Source organism: Vulpes lagopus, chromosome 1 (assembly GCF_018345385.1).
Source record: "Vulpes lagopus strain Blue_001 chromosome 1, ASM1834538v1, whole genome shotgun sequence".
NCBI lineage: Eukaryota > Metazoa > Chordata > Mammalia > Carnivora > Canidae > Vulpes > Vulpes lagopus.
The window spans coordinates 52,519,365-52,539,103 of NC_054824.1; the positions used below are offsets into that span (position 1 = coordinate 52,519,365).

The 19,739-nt window shown below is 39.8% G+C and overlaps 1 long non-coding RNA gene and 1 pseudogene across 1 annotated transcript; one reads left to right on the forward strand and one right to left on the reverse strand.

The window, feature by feature from the left end:
- Positions 1-277: 277 nt before the first annotated feature.
- On the forward strand, positions 278-16,164 carry LOC121492259. The gene is made up of 3 exons (XR_005988170.1): positions 278-390; positions 13,702-13,784; positions 15,523-16,164. It is a non-coding gene; the product is annotated as an uncharacterized LOC121492259 (long non-coding RNA).
- Positions 3,737-3,839, reverse strand: LOC121475445 (annotated as a pseudogene).
- Positions 16,165-19,739: the final 3,575 nt, after the last annotated feature.

A 19,739-nucleotide genomic window follows, 5' to 3' on the forward strand; every position in this document is an offset into this window, starting at 1 on the left:
GTGTTTTCATTTATCTCCATGGACTTTATTTCTTCTTTTATTTCCTGGTTGACTCTTGCATTGTTTAGTAGCGTGTTATTTAATCTCCACTTATTTGTGGTGTCTTCAGATTTTTTTTCTTGTGGTTGACTTTTAGTTTCATAGCCTTTTGGTCAGAAAAGATGCATGGTATGACTTTGATCTTTTGGAATTTGTTGAGGCTTGTTTTGTGGGCTAATATATAATCTGTTCTGGAGAATGTTTCATGTGCATTTGTGAAGAATGTGTATTCTGCTGTTTTAGGATGGAATCTTCTGAATATAGCTGTTAAATCTGTCTAGCCCAGGGTGTCATCCTCAGCCTTTTTTGTTGTTGTTGTTGATTTTCTGTTTAGATAATTTGTCTACTGAGGTAAGTGGGGTGTTAAAGTCTTCTATTATTGTATTATTATTGATTCATTCCTTTATGTTTGTTATTTACTGTTTGATGTATTTGGGTGCTCCTATGTTGATTGCATAAATATTTAGAATTGTTATATCTTCCTGTTGGATTGCCCCTTTATTATTATATTGTGACCTTTGTCTCTTGTTACCATCTTTATCTTTTTTTTTTTTTTAACCATCTTTATCTTAAAGTACATTTTGTTCAATATAAGTTTTGCTATTTTGGCTTCATTTTGACATCCATTTGAAATTTAGTAAAAATTTTGCCATCCCCTGACTTTCAATCTGAAAGTGCTTCAGGTGTAAAATGAGTCTCTTGTAGGCACATAAACATGGGTCTTCTTCTTCTTTTTTTTTAATCCATTCTATCACTATCTGGGAAACTCTATTTCTCTTTCAAACCTATATTATAACCTTACCAAGTACACTATTCTTTGTTGTAGTTTTTTTTCCCCTTTCAGCACTTTGAATATATCATTCTACTCTCTTCTAGCCTGCAAAGTTTCTGCTGAAAGATCAGTTGATAACCTTATAGGTTTTCCCTTGCAGGCAATTTTCTGTTTCTCTTGCTCCTTTTAGGAGTCTCCCTTTATCTTTCATCTTTGACATTTAATTATCTGTGGTGGTGTGAACCTTCTTAGGTCATCTTGTTTGGAATTCTTTATGCTGCTTGGACTTGGGTATCTATTTCCCTCCTTAGGTTGGGGAAGTTTTCAGTCATCATTTCTTTAAATATGTTTTCTATAACTTTTTCTCTCATCATCTTCTGGGATATCTATGATATGAATGGTTTTTTGTTTGATGTTGTCCAAGAGATTTCTTAATCTAGCCTCCTTTTTAAAAATTCTTGTCTCTTTTCATTGTTCAGCTTCTGTGCTTTTCATCACTCTGTCTTCCAGATCAGATCACTGATACATTCTTTTGGATCCTTTTATCTACTGTTGATTCCCTCCAGTGTGTGCATTTTACTTATTGTATTCTTGAGCTCTGATTGATTCTTTTTAAAAATTTAAAAAATATTTTATTTATTTACTTATTTACTTACTTATTTAGAGAAAAGGAGAGAGAGTGAACAGAGGGGAGGGAGAGCGACAAATGACTCCCCACACTGAACACGGAGCTCAATGTGGGGCTGGATCTCACAACCTTGTGATCATGACCTGAGTTAAAATCAAGACTTGGATGCTCAACCAACTGAGCCACCCACGCATCCCCTGATTTCTTTATTTAAAATTTATTTTAGGGATGCCTGGGTGGCTCAGTGGTTGAATGTCTCCCTCAGTCCAGGGTGTGGTCCCAGAGTCCCAGGATTGAGTCCCAAATCCAGCTCCCCACAAGGAGCCTGCTTCTCCCTCTGCCTGTGTCTCTGCCTCTCTTTCTGTGTCTCACACAATAAATAAATAAAATCTTAAGTAAGTAAGTAAATAAATAAATAAATAAAACTATTTATTTTCGAGAGAGTGTGAGTACACAAGAAGGGAGGGGAGCAGAGGAAGAGGGAAATACAGAATCTCAAACAGACTTTGAGCTGAGTGCAGAGATGCATGGCTCAGTCTCATGACCCTGAGATCATGATCCAAGCCAAAACCAAGAGTCAGAAACTTAACCAACTGAGCCACCCAGGTGCCCCTCTGATTCTTTTTAATATTTTCTATCTCTTTCTAAATGTCTCAGTGAGTTCTTCCATTGTTGTCTCCCATCCAGTGAGTATCTTTACAGTCATTACTTTACATTCTTTATCAACCGTATTTCTTATCTTGGTTTTATTTAATTCTTTTACTGAATTATTTCTTGTTCTTCCTTCTGAAGCATATTTTTCTTTCCCCACTTTGTCGGACTTGGTGTTTATTTCTATGGATTAGGCAAACAACTACTTCTCCTAAACTTGAAAGAATGGTCTTGTGTATGGTGACTTCTATGCAGATTGTGTGCACTTGGTGACTTACGGTGGCTGGGGCTGTGGATGTGTATGGGACATTACATACTCTTTTATTTTTTAATTTTAATTTTTTTTGAGAGAGAGAGTGCACACAAACCAGGAAGCAGGGGCAGAGGGAAAGGAGAGGGGGGGGAGGATTTTAAGTAGTGGAGCTCCATGCTCAGTGGAGTATGGGGCCCAAAAAGGGCTTGATCTCATGACCCTGAGATCATGACCTGAGCTGAAACCAAGAATCAGACACTTAACTGAGTCACCTAGGTGCCCCAGCTAGTTACTCTTTGAAACAGTGGTATGTCTCCATGTCTTTTGCTGTTCTCTTGCTATTTTATCTGTCTTTGGTTGTTTAGTAGCTGTTCAGTCAGTTCTCAGTTCTTTGTGGGGATTATTTCATTAATAGGTGTAATTTGGTGTGTTCTGAGGAAAAGGTGAGTTCATAATCTTCCTATGTCACAATATTAAACCAGAACCTATTAGCAATGCCTTTTGTATTAAGTAGATGACCAGTTTCTTATAAAAGGATGTAACTGGGAACAGCCAGATGGAAGAGATGCACATGGCAGGGTATGTGAAAAGTGCACAGAGCTTCCATGGTCTCTAAGCAAGCCATTCTCTTTAAATCTTCACTTATTCATCAACCTGGAAGTTCTGGCTTTTTTTTTTTTTTTTTTGCTTCTATTTTCATGCTATATCTTTTTCCATCTTTTCACTTTTAGTCTCTATGTCTTTCAAATTGCTGTCTTTAGATCTGAAGTGAGTCTCTTGTAGGCAGCATATAGATGGGTCTTGTTTTTATTTATTTTGCCACACTATGTCTTTTGATTGGTACATTTGAACCATTTACATGTAAAGTAATTATTAAGGGATGCCCAGGTGGCTCACTGGCTGAGCATCTGCCTTTGACACAGGTCATGATCCCAGGTCCTGGGATTGAGTCCTACATCAGGTTCCCTATGGGAGCCTGCTTCTTCCTCTGCCTATGTCTCTGCCTTCCTCTCTGTGTCTCCCATGAATAAATAAATAATAAAATCTATTAAAAAAAAGTTTTAACACATTCTAAAAGAATTTTTTTGCTCTTTCTACCATGTTTTATGTATATATTATCATATTTTACATGTTTTTATTCATAATTTTCTTCCAACTATGGCTTTTTCTTTTCCACTTAAAGAGGCCCCTTTAACATTTCTTCTAAGGTTTGTTCAGTGATGAACTCCTTTAACGTTTTGGGGGGAAGCTCTTTATCTCTCCTTTCATTCTGAATGATAACATTGCTGAGTAAAGTGTTTTTGGTTGTGTTGTTTTCCTTTTGGCACTTTGATATATCATGCTATCCCTTCTGGCCTGCAAAGTTTCTTCTGAAAAATCAGTTGATAGCCTTATAGGATTTCTCTTATGTGTAACTTTTTTCTAGTCTCTTTACTACCTTTTAAACTGATAAGAAGATATTACACTTGATCTTAGCCAAAAGGCCAAGAAGCGATCTCTCTTACTACTTTTTAAATTCTCTCTTTATCTTTAAACTTTGATATTTTAAATAATGATTAAAATGTTATGGTGTGGACCTCCCTGGGTTCATCTTCTTCACAACCCTCTGCTTTCTGAACCTGTATGTCTATTTATTTTCCTAGATTGGGAAAGTTTTCAGCTATTATTTGTTCACATAAGTTTTCTGCCCTTTTTCTTTTCCTTCTGGGATGCCAAAATGTGAACGTTCAGTTGTTTTTGTCCCAGAGATCCCTAAATTCTTTTTTTCTTTTTGATTTTTAGCTTGGGTGCTTTCCACCACTGTCTTCCAGATGATTGATCAATTATTCTTCATCCATTAATCTGCTATTAATTCCCCCTAGTGTATTTTTTATTTCAGTTGTATTCTTCAATTGAGGTTATTTTTTATATTTTCTATCTCTTTGCCTAAGTTTTCACCAAATTTTTCTTTTTTCTTTTTTTTTTTAAGATTTTATTTATTTATTCACGAGAGACACACACACAGAGAGAGAGAGAGAGAGAGAGAGAGAGAGAGAGGCAGAGACACAGGCAGAGGGAAGCAGGCTCCATCCAGGGAGCCCCACCGACATGGGACTCCATCCTGGGTCTCCAGAATCACGCCCTGGGCTGAAGGCGGCGCTAAACCGCTGAGCCACCAGGGCTGCCCTCACCAAATTTTTCTACTCTCCTCTCCAGTCCTGGGAGCATCTTTACAATCATTACTTTAAACTCTTTATTAAGCATATTGCTTACCTCCATTTTATTTAGTTCTTTTTCTGGGGTTTTGTCATGGTGTTTTGTTTGGAACCTATTCCTCTGTCTTCCCTATTTTGCTTGACTATCTATGTTTGCTTCTATGAGTTAGGTGAACAGCTACTTCTCCTGAACTTGAAGAATGGTCTTATGTGGTAATCTTCTGTGTAGACTGTGCCTGGTGACTTTGGCTGGGTGGCTGGTGCTGTGTCTGGCACAGGGCAGATGATTTGGGGCAATCCATACTGGGGCTGACCTAGGGGGATGGTACTGAACTGAGCACAGGCCATAATGGTCCCTGGAGTCTCCACAGAGTTGGTGCCAAGGCAGGAGAACTATAACTAAAGTGGGTGCATGCTGAGGTATTCCAAGGTATTCAGTACAGGGGGTGCCCTGGTGGGGTAATTAGAGTCAAGGCCAGCATGGGCCAGGGTGTCCTGAGGTGTTCCACACAGGGAGTAGACATCCTGGTAGGGTGGCTGAAACTGAGATGGGGAGTGGTCCAGGGGTTCTAGGATTCTTACACAAGGAGTACCCTGATGGGGCAGGTAGAACTGAGGTAGGCACTGGCCAGGGCTTCTTAGGGTGCTCTGCCCTGGGAGTGCCTTGGTGGGGTGGCTAAAGCCAAAGGAGGTATGAGCCAGGAGGCTCTGGAGAGCTCTTTGCCAGAGGTGCCCTAGCAAGCTGTCTGGAGCCAAAGTGGTGTGGGCCTAGAGTATTCTGGTGTGCTTTGCACCTGCGTTACCTTGGTGTGTCAGCTGGAGCTATAGTGAGCATTGACCCCAGGGATTTCCCAGTGTGTGCTGCACTGGGGCTGCCTGATAGGGCAACTGGGATGGGTATGAATTAGGGGCTTAGGCTCATGAGGTGATAAGCCAGCTCTGGTACCCAGACCTTGTTCCTATCCATTGTGGAGAATGTCAACCATGGAGCTCACCAGCCCTTCAGATCCAAAGACAGTTCCAGCAGGCTCCCCACCCCCCCCATTTGGTGGAGTTTTATAGGACTGGCTCTTTTATATTCTAGTTGATTATTTATTTATTTATTTATTTATTTATTTATTTATTTATTTAATTTATTTGAGAGAGAGAGAGCAGAGAGTGGGAGAAGGGAAGGGACAGAGGGAGAAGCAGACTTCCCACTGAGCAGGGAACCTGACATGGGACTTGATCCCAGGATCCTGAGATCATGACCTGAGCTGAAGTCAGATGCTTAACCGGACTAAGCCACCTAGGTGTCCCAAGCTGCTCTTTTAAATGCAGCTTTTTTTTCTGTGCCCCAGGACATTTGGGGCTGGTGTGGGCTCACTGAAGCAGCTAGCTGGTTATAGCCCATGGACTCTGCTCCCATGTGCGTTATCAAGATGGAGGGGGAGCATAAACCATGGCACTCATGAGCCCCTCAGACCCAGAGTTCCAGCAGCCCCCTGCCATTAATTTGGCAGAGTTCTATTCTAGGGCTGGTTCCTTTATATTCTAGTTATCCTTTTAAAACACAGCTTTTTTTTTTTCTTTCTGTGCTGCAAGGATGATGAATCTGCTTATGATATCTCAGAACTATCCCTCCTCACGGCAGTTTGCAGCATGGGGGATGGCAGTTCCCTTCATAACCATGTCTCTCCACCTCTCATGCTGTTCTGATGTGGTCTATCTTTTGTGCAGAAGCTGGCTCAGTCAGCCATCAGTTTTTTAGGAAGAATTGCTTTATAAATAGGTGTGGAGGGATGCCTGGGTGGCTCAGCTGTTGAGTGTCTGCCTTCAGCTTGGGGCATGATCCTGGAGTCCTAGGATTGAGTCCCACATGGGGCTCCCTACATGGAGTCTCTCTCTTCTCTCTCTCTCTCGAATAATAAAAGTTTAAAATAAATAAATAAATAGGTGTGGATTTGGTGTGTCCATGGGGGAGGTGGGTTCAGGGTCTTCCTACATTACCATCTTGGATCAGAACATAGTGATTATTTAATGTACATAGTGCAGAGGTGCTTGGAATCAGGAATTTAAAAGGAGTGGTCCCAGGCCTCAAAGAACCCAGACTTTAATAGAGGGACATCGATATGTAAGAATGTTAGAATTGCATGTGATAACTGATGAAGAGAACAAAGGCAAGAGAAATGCAGCTAAAATTAAATGTCCTTACAATTTTTACCCACTGATAAATACTCTAAAACTGCAGAGCGTAACATTCCTCAAGGAGCTCTTGGCTGCCTTAATGTTCATGTTTTGCTAGAGATGAAAAGCAACTTCATCTTAACAATAATAGCCAGGTCTCCAGGATCCTATCATTCTTCTCTGTAACATGTTGAAATCCCTTTAGAGACTTGTGGTATCTCTACGCGCCACCACCCCAAATTGAAAAGTACATAATCAGTGGCTCCTCACAATCACAGGGCAGCTCTGTCTGCCCATAGGTCCTATGCCTGTACTATAATCACCTTTTTGCACTGTAAAACGTCTCAAGAATCCTTTCTTGACCATTGCATCGATGGCCCCACATCATTTTTGATGGCTGGTAGGTACAGGGTTTCTGCATCTTCCTTCACCTGGACTTCAAGCCTTGGTGCAAACTTGGTGAGTTACTTCCTCTTCTCCTTTTACTCTCATTTCAGGGCTCTTCAAGGAGTATGGTCTTACTGGAACACTTTCATGTCGATTGCTCAGGCTGCAATCCTCTAGCCCGTGGCTCCTCTACGGGGAGGAGGAAAAGCCTGCCTTTTGACTGGAAGCTGTACCTTGGCCCGAATGGTAATAAGACCCAGAAACTTGATGCCCTCTCTTTATTCGTACTCTTATACAAAGCTGTCTTTCTTGGGCACAGGACAGCCACTTAAGTCACTAAGATGGTTGCTAATCTTAAGACTCCCACAGGAGGTTTCCTTCTTATTGGTCTAATGTGATCCCCTCCGGATCTCTGGTGTAGCCGCTTCTGGCCACAGGACCTCTGCCTGGAGCCACCGAAACCAGTAACTGATGGAATTAAAACCCAGCCAGGGACCATTTCCTGGGGAAGTCAGCTATTATGACCACATGTGCTGGAATATCACTTAGACCATGATGGAGTTCCATCTTTATTCTTCTTCTTCAGTGTGCCCTACTGACTACTTAAATTGTAACATTAGGTATTTCCCCATGCAGATTCTTAACATTCTTCATGGGTTAAGATGGCAGCACTCTTGGTCCACCTACCAGCACCTATTATATCCTGGGAAAAACAATAGGGAAGCAAAGGGATGTTGACATCCCTTCAGTAAACAAGTCAGTATTCATAATAGCCTTTTGAAGGATGCCTCTGGTTGCTTCGAACACTAGGAACCTTGACATGATCTTGAATAAGATGCCACCAAGCCGTCCAAGGGGGATTATGGTAACGGACTTCTCCACTTTTCTGGTAATGAGATCTTCCTCTTGGGGGAATCTTCCTCCCTTGGGGTATCTCTTAATCCATTGGAACCAATTTGGATTGTAAGATAAAGAAAAAAAGACTCATCTTCTTCTGCAATAATGCATGGCCTCGGTATTCCTTAGGAGATAAGGAAAAAATAGCCCATTAATGGGACAAAAACTTCAGTACTATATACCAGTTAGATCTCTTCTGCAGGAAACAAGGAAAAAGCATTGAAGTGCCTTATGAAAAAAAAAAAAAAAAAAGAAGTGCCTTATGTTCAGGCCTTCATGGCCTTAAATCAAGATCCTTGATTTTGATCTTGGAAGTCCTTACAAGGGCTTCTTACAGAATGTGTTTAGCCACTAACCAGGCTGATAAACCCCCTCTCAACATATTGGATGTTGATTGTCTAAACAGGTCCCCTCCTCTCAACAAACTTGAGCTACTGGAGGAATCACCAGCCAGTGCAAAAACATTGGATCTGTTACTATCCCTCCTCTTTACAAGCCCCAAGTCCCTTCTGTTCCCAGCCTATCTGGACCTACCAGGAGAGGAACCCCTGTCTCCCAGGAGCTCCTTCTAAATCTGGACTATATCCCCTTAGGGAGGTTGCTAATGGAGAAATGAGCATTATTAGAGTCCATGTCTTGTTCTCCATGGCAGACTAGCCTCAAGTAAGACAATTAGGACAACGTTCTGAAAACCCTTCTCAATTTATTGAAGGTTCTCAGCAATTATGTTATGTTTGATTTGAACTCACTGTTGCACCCTTGAGGAAGAAAAACATATCTGGGCGGGGGCTCAAGAATTTGTTGATGAACTACCAGTCAGAGATAGAGGGGTAGGGGGGTAGAGGGTGTTGTTATCCCAAATACCCAACCACATTGAAATTATCAAGAGGGTAGCTAGCCAAAGAAAGGAAAGACGAGACCATATGATCACTTGTTGAGTAGAAGGAATGAAAAAAAAAAGTATTTTCAAAATCTGTAAGCTTTATTAAAATTCAGAAAATCATTCAAGGAGCTGATGAAAATCTAGCTCTATTTCAAGGTTGTTTGATAGAAGCCATCCATAAAATCTACAAATCTGGCCCCAACCTCACCTGAGGGAACAATTATTTATGCACACATATTCTAAGTCCCTGGGAGCCTGACAGCCACTGAAAATGAACTAAAATGACTTTAGGTCCTCAAACCCCACCCGGCACCTACTAAAGGCCACTACTGGAGTTTTTAATAATAGAGAGAAGGTTTTAAGACAGGAAAAGGACCGGAGAGCTAAAGTGCAGGGTAAAATACAGGCTCAAACATTGGCTGCCGCCATCGCGGATTCCCCACAACACCAGACTAACCAGGGGCCAAAGAAAAAGCCGGCATCAGACCAAGGACCAGGTGAGATCGTGCTACAGGGGTGGCCAGATCGGACATTGGAGCAAGGAATGTCCAAACAAAAGCTCTCCACCGGGGCCATGTCCTGTCTGTAAGGAAGAAGGACATCGGAAGAGAGACTGTCCTCATCTCCAGAGAGAGAGGAAGACAGGAACTCACTTCCCCGCCCGAGAGCAGGAACCTGAGGATCTGGCATGACGAGGCCCTGAGGCTGGTCCGGCTCCCTTTGACATCAAGATGACTGAGCCCCAGGTTACCCTGGATGTGGAAGGTAAGTTCAATTTGATCTTATTGATACAGGAGCCATTTACTCTGTTCTTATTCAGCACTCAGGCCCTAGTTAACTTTTTTTTTTTCCCCTTTTTCTTTTTTTTTTCTTTTTTTTTTTTTTTTAGAGAAAGTGGGGAGTGGGGAGGGTTAGAGGGAGAGAGAGAATTCCAAGTAGGCTCCATGTTCAGCATAGAACCCAACTCCAGGCTCTATCTCACAACCCCAAGATCATAACCTGAGCTGAGACCAAGAATTAGATGCCTAACAAACTGAGCCACCCTGGCATCCCAACCCATTTATCTTTCTAACCATAACATTGTTGGCCTAGGAAGCTAAAATATGCCATCAGACAATTCCTTTAACTTATAAATACAAAAGTCAATTGATGACTCATGTTTTTCTGGTCCTTCCATCCTATTCCACTCTATTACTTGGATGAGATTTAATTCATAAACTAAGAAGCAGTTTTGCTCTTACTAAAAAGGAGAATGACTTATTCTCTTTAACACTTGAAGAATTAAAACCTTACCCTGATAACCCTTCTAATATTTGGAAAGAAGTAAATCCACAGGTCTAGGGTTGCAATGTTCCAGGACAGCCTCTTAAAGACCAACTAGTTAAAATGATGACCTTAAAAGACCCAACCAATATACCTTATAAAATATATATATATGTGTGTATATATGTATATATATATATACACATACACATATATATATATGTATTTACATATATACGTATATATATATCCCTATATATGTGTGTATCCCTTAAAACATGAAGCAAAAGCTGGATTATAACTACATATTATTAGGTTCCTCAAACATGGTATTTTAAGGCCTTGTCAATCTCCTTATAATACTTCAAGTTTACCAGTAAAAAAGCCAAATGGAAAATATTGAATAGCATAAGATTTAAGAGCAATAAATGAAACATTTGAATCTATTCATCCCATAGTGCCAAGTCCCTGGAGATGCTAACTGACTCACAGTATTTGATTTTTATTTTTTTTTAAGATTTTATTTATTTGAAAAAGAGAGTGAGAGAACACAAGCAGGGGAAGTGGCAGAGGAAGAAGAAGGCTCCCTGATGAGCAGGGAGCCCAGTGCAGGACTCAATCTCAGGACCCTGGGATCATGATCTGAGCCAAAGGCTGATGCTTAACTGACAGACTCACCCAGGCACCCCTACAGTATGATTTAAAAGACACTTTCTTTTGCATCCCTCCAAGTGAAGAAACACAGCCATTACTTGCTTTTGAACAGGCCTCACCTTTAAGCCCAGAGGATGCTCAATTAACTTGGGACTGTCTTGCCACAAGGTTTAAGGGACCGCCCTCACCTATTTGGGGATGTGCTTCGTAAAGACCTTGGTGAAGTAGCCTTGCTTCAAGGGACTGTAATTCTGTATGTGGATGATATTTTAATATGTTGTCCCACAAAAGAAACATCTGATAGTAATTCTCTAACTTTTAACTTCCTGATAAACAGGATATCATGTCTCCCCTAAAGGCACAAATATCTAAATAAAAGGTACAATATCTGAGATACAAAGTAACACAAGGTCACCATACCCTGTCTACTGACAGGAAAAGGCTACATTAGTTTTTGGACTCTCAACTTCAAAGAAACAACTCCATACTTTCCTACGTATGGCAGGATTTTGCCACCTATGGATTCCTAGATTTGGATTCTTCAAATCATTGTATGATTTAATTAAAGGCCCTGATAAAGAAATTTACTGTGGACTAAAGCCCAGCAGACAGGCTTTCAAACATTAAAAGCTAACTTTCATCAGTCCTAGCTTTGGCTTTCCAGATTTAGAAAAATCTTTTACTTTACATGCAACAGAAAAACAGGGACAAGCTTTGGGGGTTCTTAACCAGAAATTAGGGAAAGAAACAAGACTGGTGAGCTATTATTCAAAGGCACTTGATAATGTAGCACAAGGGTGGCCAGCTTGTCTTCGAATGGTGGCTGGAACAGCCCTGCTGCTAGAAGAAGCTTCAAAACTTATGATGCAATAGTCCTTAACAGTGATGATTCCATATCAGGTTCAAAGGCCACCAATGGATGGCAGGAGGCTGATTTAGTAAATACCAGGCTATGTTTTTTAGATATGTCAGAAGTAGTGCTTAAAACTTGTCAAACTTTAAACCCAGGTACCCTTATGCTGGACCTGACCATCAAATTTCTATGCTTGGACATGACTGCTCAGAAATTATTGATCTTGATTATTCTAGCTGACCTGACTTAAAAGATTCCCCTATTGAAAATGCAGATAACTGCAGGTTTACCAATTATGGTAGCTTCATGGATAAGGAAGAAAGAAAAGTTGGATATGCTATAGTTAGCTTAATTAAGACCATTGAGGAAAAAGCCCTTCCAGTAAATACTTCTGCTCAAAAGGCTAAAGTAATAGTACGTATTCGTGCTCTTCAATTGGCAAAGGGCCTAAAAATTAATATTTAAATTAATTCCAATTATACTTTCCTGGTACTACGTGCCCATGGAGCAATTTGGAAAGAAAGGGAATTGCTATCAAGTTGTAACTCCCCAGATATAAGCCTGAAATAATTATCCTTCTTGAGGCCATAAATCTACCTAAGGAGGTGGCTGTAATTCATCTCAAGGGACATCAAAAAGATATGACCTTGGACTCTAAAGGAAACAATTTGGCCAAGCATGCAGCAAACAGGCAGCACAAAATAAATACTAAGACTTACACCAGTTTTATTTGTCTGTAATTAAAACTATAAAGTTTTGATTCCACATAAGCCCATATCTCCAGTCTGTTTTATTTGAGCAAACATGTGAATGGGAGGGAGAGGGAGAAATCTTAAGCAGTCAGCTAAGAACATGACCTGGGACTTTATTTCAAGACCCTGAGATCATGACCTGAGCCAAAATTAAGTCAGGCACTTAACCAACTGAACCATCCAGGTACCCTCATATCTCTAGTCTATTTAGACCAAGAGATTCACATAGTCCAGAAACAAGTATATTTTTAAAAATGCACAGGACTGCCTTGTTAATGACAGAAAAATATTCATACCCAAAAATAACTGATGGAAAGTAATACAAGTTTACACCAGGCTACTCATTTGGGCAAAAAAAAAATTTGCTTTAGAACATTTAATTACAAATATATTTGATGGGATAAGTTTAACAACTATAAAACAGGTCTGTCAATCCTTTATTGTCTGTGCACAGGTAAATCTGGAAAGTGCAGTCTACTTCCTCCCTTTTGAAACCACTCCAATGACATGGAACATATCCAGGAGAGGACTGGCAGCTTGATTTCACATAAATGCCTCCTTGCAAAGGTTATTAAGTTCCTACTAGTGATTGTTGATACTTTCACCGGATGGATCAAGGCCTTTCCATGTAAAACTGAAAGGGCCATAGAAATAACGAAGTTTTGTTGTGAGAAATTATTCCTAGATTTGGTCTTCCATGGTCCCTTCAAAATAGCAATAGACTTTCTTTTACTGCACAAATAACAAATAGCATGAGCTTTGAAAATTAAATTTTTTCTACATTTATCCTGGCATCCACAATCCTCTGAACAGGTAGAGAAAGCTAATTACACTTTAAAACACCACCTTAAAAAATAAAAATAAAAAAATAATAAAACAACACCTTACTATATCTAGAGACCCAGGAAAATTGGGTTACTCTCTTACCTATAAGACTTCTCCAAATGAGAACTTCTCCAGAAGAACCTACTGGTTATAAGATATTATACAGAAAACCATTTCTTACAGTGCACTTGTAATTAGATAAAGATCATAACACTTTAATTATTCATTCGAGGCTGGTTTAATTAATAAGTTACTTAATGAATATGCTGATCAAATGCTCCCCAAACCTGATTTAACTATAACTGAAAATCCACCCCATGCAAGCCCTGGAGACATGGCTTATTTAAAAGATTGGAAGTCAAATACTGTGGGGGACTTAAATCCAAAATGGAAATGTTCATGTCAGATCATGTTATGTACTTCTACTGCAGTAAAATTAGAGGGACTCTTCCATCTAAAATAAAACCTGTACTTCCTTCACAGGAAACCAGTGAACAAACTAACATGCCATCTTACTCCTGTGAACCTTTAGAAGATCTCAAACTCCTCTTCAAAAGACAATGAAGGTTGTATGTTTTCTCTTTGTTCTTTGTTCTCCAATTTTAACAGACCATTCCTTCCTACAATGGTACAACATTATGCTGAATTTCAAAATCAAACAGCTTGTTGGATTTGTAGATTTTTGCTTATGTCAAGTACATCCACATTGCCCTGGTGGTTTCCCCTTTACAGAGCACTGACGGGCACTCCTTATACACTTATACTTTAGATATGATATCCTAACACTGGCATATATTGTGATAATTCTATCACCTGAAAATATTTCTTCTTGGCCAATGATCAATATGACTTGGAACTTCCCAAGTCATAACCAGACTTTTTCATACCCTCAGACCATTAAGGTTTTAACTGAATTCACAAGCCTACAAATAAAAACGCCTGTCAATGACTGCCTAGATTACTAAACCCTACTTATCAGTATACCCAGGTTGGTATATACCAAGTCCAGGATGATTATTTATGGCTCACAACAACTACTGGACAATTCAATCAAAAGACAGTTCTATAAAAAAAAAAAAAGAGTTTTATGCTGAGAACAAAAGATCATACATGTGATACCTATACAAACAGCACATGACATTTGGAATGGCTGGCACTAGAAGTATGTTCTCAAACCATTATTCTCCGTGTTGCTGATTGCTTTGTTACTGGCTGGGCAAGGCAACTGGGAATTCGATGGCTAGCTCCAAACAGCCCCCAGCGGTTACATGGATCTGACCTGTGGCCCTGACTTCCTCCAGGATTGACAGGTCATTGTACCTTGGTTTTTTTGTTTTTGTTTTTGTTTTTGTTTTTGTTTGCTTGGACTGAGGGGCGCCTTATCAAAACCATCACGACTCGGCTTATCTTCCAAATTTAAAACAACGATAGACATGATCAATATTTCATTGGTATGATCATTTAATGTCCATCTTTGTTCCCTCAATAGAATTGGAGGGATATCTGGCATATGGAATCCTTTAACAAATATGTTATAGAAGCACTAAATGACACAAAACAGTATTTCCTTACTTAATGCTGAAGTTACAGCTCACAGATGCTTAAAGCAGTTCTGCAAAATACAATGGCCTAAGATATTTAACAGCTGCACAATGTGATACCCCATTATTAAAATGGAATGATGTGGGATGCTTGGGTAGCTCAGTGGTTGTGTCTGCCTTTGGCTCAGGGTGTGATCACAGAGTTCCAAGACTGAGTCCCGCATTGGGCTCCCCACAGAGAGCCTGCTTCTCCCTCTGCCTATGTCTCTGCCTCTTTCTCTGTGTCCCTCATGAATAAATAAATAAAACCTTTAAAAACAAATAAATAAAAGGGAATGATGTATATATATCCCAGATTATCACAAAAATGTAACAGGATTGCTAAAAGATGTGAATATACTCAAACTGGCACTTTACATGATTCCTCCCTCTCCTTTTTTTTTTTTTTTAAGATTTCATTTATTTATTCATGAGAGAGAGAGAGAGAGAGAGAGAGAGAGAGAGAGAGAGCGACAGGCAGAGGGAGAAGCAGGCTCCATGCAAGGAGGCCGATGTGGGACTCGGTCCTGGGTCTCCAGGATCACACCCCAGGCTGCAGGCGGCGCTAAACCGCTGCGCCACCGGGGCTGCCCTCCTCCCTCTCCTTTAACAATTGGTTAAACTCCTGGACTGGAGGAGGATTTTGGTCAACTATCAAAGGTCTTTTTATTGGGCTTCTTTTTCTCATAATAATATTAATCTTATTTTGCTGTTTTTTTTCCAGTGTCTCCCTGCCTGATGCTGAGACTCTTTCACTACCATTACTTCAAGCTGACAGATGATCCTTTCTACTTGAGAAGACTCCCATATGTTATCTACCTTGGATTCAGCTGGCTCTGCCTTTGGTAACTCCTATATATAAATCCCCCAACTGACCAGTGTTGACTCATAGTAGGGACATCTCTACGTCCCACTTCAGCAGCAAGAAATTACAGAAGATAAAACCTTCCAACCTCAGCAACTTTAAAGATTTATGGGTCAAAATTGTTCAGGGGGAAAAATGAGAAGAACAAAGGCAAGAGAAATGCAGTTAAAATTAAGTGTCCTTACGATTTCAGCCCACTGATAAATACCTGAAACCTGCGGAGCATGACATTCCTCAAGAAACTCATGGCTGCCTTAAATTCATGTTTTGCTAGAGACTAACAACAACCTCGTCTTGACAATAATAGCCAGATCTCCAGGATCTTGTAACTCTTCTTTAACACATGGAAATCCTTTTAGAGACTTATGTTATCTCTATATACTTTTAAGTTTGGAGGGGGGCATGTAACCAGTCACTCCTCATAATCATAAGTGCAGTTCTTACTGCCCATGGCAGTCCTGTGTCTGTGCTATAATAAAAGCACCTTTTTGCACCATAAAATGTCTCAAGAATTCTTTCTTAACCATTGCACTCCATGGCCGCACATCAATAACTGCTAGGATAGAAGTAATATAGGGTATTTAGGAAACACAGAGAAGGGGTACATTCTGGTGGAGTCAGAGGATGTATTCCAGACCTGCTGAGCCTAAGGTTAAGAGGGAATTCATTAGTTCCATGATTGGCTCAGTGACCCCTGCAGCCAGTTGCACAAGTTGAGAAGCTGTGAGGGTTGAGCTTAGCCCTGATCACTCGCTTGCTCTCACTGGTTTGTGACGTGCCTGTCTGTTACTGTAGTCACCTGCCTCATGTGGCTATTCAGCATTTGAAATACAGCTAACCTACACTAAGATATGTGATAAAGGTAAATTATTTTGCAGATTTCAGAAATTTAGAATAAAAAAACCCCTTTAATGTTTTTATATTACACATTGAAATGATACTATTTTGGATACATTGAATATTTTTGAAATTAATTTCACCTCTTTTTTTTTTTTTTTTTTGCTAGTATTGCTCTAGAAAACTTAAAATTATTTATGTTGTTTAAGTTCTATTTTGAACTAGGCGATGCTGGTCTAATCATTGGTTCAACTCCAGTGGGAATCCTGCCCATTTGGATTTTGATGTGATTCTTTTAGAACTAGACCTTGGCTCTGCCACAAACCAGTGTTCTGGAGTCAGCCCTGCTCCACTACTCAGTAACTAGGGTAAGCTTTGAGCAAGTTTAAACTCTCTTAATGCCAGGATTTTTTTTTAACTTATAAAGCAGGGACAATAAGACTTAGGAGTTGTGAGCATAAACAATAATCCCTATAAACCAAAGCTCTTTGCTCTATATTTAATACATTTAAGCTCTTAAAATTTCTAAACAGCTTTATTGAGGTGTCATTTATAAATAATAAACTCTTAATGAATGTTATTAAGACTAAAATTTATTGAGTGCTTCCTACTGCCAAGCCCTTTGTATGAATTCTCTCCTTTAATTTGTACAAGTTCTAGTGTTACCACCTTAGGCAAACCCGTTGTCTTTTCCAGATCTCCATTTTTTTTGCTCCCCATTGGAACAATTGATCAATAAATGATTTCTAAGATAAATTTCAGCTTTGTTGTTCTGTTTCCCCTGAAATTAAAAAAAAATAGCTATCATTTGTAGTATTGCAAAGTTCTGTCTTCAAATTGTTTCTTTCTTTTTATAGTCTTGTTTTTGTTTCCCTGGTTTTATTTATACTTTCATCTCTCTGGAGATGTATAATTATGGCTTGTTCTTAAATTTTTCTCCTACTACCTGTACTTCTGTTACTCTGTGCTCCTTTTCTGTTTAGTAAGTTTGCTTCTCTATCTTTTTGTGTGAGAGACTTGCCCTTCACATGTCTGGTCTTGACTTGCCCATTGATATTCAAGGATGAGACACTAAATGCTGACTGGAACCTCTGTGTGGGGGTGAGGGGAGGGGGATGTCGGGGTGGGGTGTTGACTGAGCAGTGAGAAATGAGCCTGTTTTTTGACGTGCCTCAGTGTCAGTATCTATAGGTCTTTATTTGGAGAGGCTGTTTTTCCAGAGAGAAAGTCTCCACATTCCTGCTTGATGGCTATAAGCCTGGCAATTAGCATTCTGGAGGCTAATTGGGAATCTTTCCTGCCAGGTCTCACCGTTGCCTCCAGTTGGAGTTCAGTTGAATTGATTTGCTCTTTTTAGCTTCCCCTACTCCCAGCTGAGGTCTCAAGTCTCTCCAGAACAGCAGCAGTAACGAGAGCATATACTATGGCTGCTATTAAGCATCAACTCCAACAGACATTGTCCTGAGTAATTAAGATGTAATGTGTCATTTCTTCCTCTCTACTGTGTGGGTAGGTACTAATATTTCCTCCAACTTTTTGTTGGGACATGGAGAGTTTAAGTGACTTGCTCAAGGTCACAAAGCCATGGATCTAGCACTTCCCTCTAGAACCCAGGCTCAAAACCACTGTGTGACTTGTTCCTCTGCTTTCTACTTCCCAAATAGTGCCCTCCCTTGTCCATTGATGGTGCCTCTCCTGTTCTCCTTGTCTTTGAGGATTTGTACTTTATTTACTGCCATTTTAGTGGGGTTTCAGAAGAGCAGAGACAAATGCACAGGTTTCATTCACCATAGAGAATCAGGTACGGAAATCTCTTTTTGGGTATAGGTAGCTATCATGACTGGTCAGACTGCCTGATGGATGGCCAGTGTGAGAATAAGGCCAATCCTGCTGTCTGAGCTCCTGCTTCTGATCCCAATTAGACTTTGTAGCCACAGAAGCCCCAGGGAGCCCTAGTTCATATATTTATTGGTAACATAAATATCTAAAGGGGAGATGAAAGTTAGACTACATAGCCATTAAGAATATATATTGAGGGACATCTTGGTGGCTCAGTTAAGTGTCAGACTCTTGATATCACTTAGGTCTTGATCTCAGGGTCATGAGTTCAAGCCATGTATTGGGCTCCATGCTGGGTGTGGAGCCTGCTTTAAAAAAAAAAAAAAAGAATGATGTATTATATATTGGCTAATTGAATTTAAATTTTAAAAAAAGAAAATAATATATATAATATATATTGAAATGATGTATGTGGTACTATTATGTAAAGAAAATAAGCCTACAAAGCATTATGTGCCATGTATTCTAGTTTTTTATTGAAATATAATTAAGGGATCCCTGGGTGGCGCAGTGGTTTGGCGCCTGCCTTTGGCCCAGGGCGCGATCCTGGAGACCCGGGATCGAATCCCACGTCGGGCTCCCGGTGCATGGAGCCTGCTTCTCCCTCTGCCTGTGTCTCTGCCTCTCTCTCTCTCTCTCTGTGACTATCATAAATAAAATAAAATAAATTTAAAAAAAAAGAAATTGAAATATAATTAATATACAATGATATATTAGTTTCAGGAGTACAACATATTGATTCAACAGTCTATAGATTACTCAGTGCTCACCATGGTAAGTGTAGTCACCATGTTTCTTCACCATCTGATGTTATTACATTTTTATTGACTATATTCCTGATGCTGTACTTTTTATCTCCATCACTTATTTATAACTGTAAGTTTATACCTCTTAATCCCCTTCATGTATTTTTCCCATTCCCCCCGCCCCCACCTCCCCGCTGGCAATCATCAGTTTGCTCTCTGTATTTAAGAGTCTCTTGGTTTGTTGGTTGATTTGGGTTTTTTGTTGTTCATTTGTTTTGTTTTTTAGATTCCAAATATGAGTGTAATCACCTGGTATTTTTCTTTCTCTGCCCAACTTATTTTCTTAGTATAATACCCTCATGCTTATCCATGTTGTGGCAAATGATAAGACCCATTCTTTTTTGTGGCCAAGTAATATTCCATCATATGTATATAGCATTTCTTCCTTATCCATTTGTCTTTTGACAGATACTTGGGTTGCTTCCATATCTTGACTATTGACAATAATACTGTAAACACAGAGGTGCATATATCTTTTCTAAATAGTGTTTTTATTTTCTTTTGGTAAACAACCAGAGGGGAAATCATTGGATCATATGATATTTCTAGTTTTAATTTTTTTGAGAAACTTCCATGCTGTTTTCCACAGTGGCA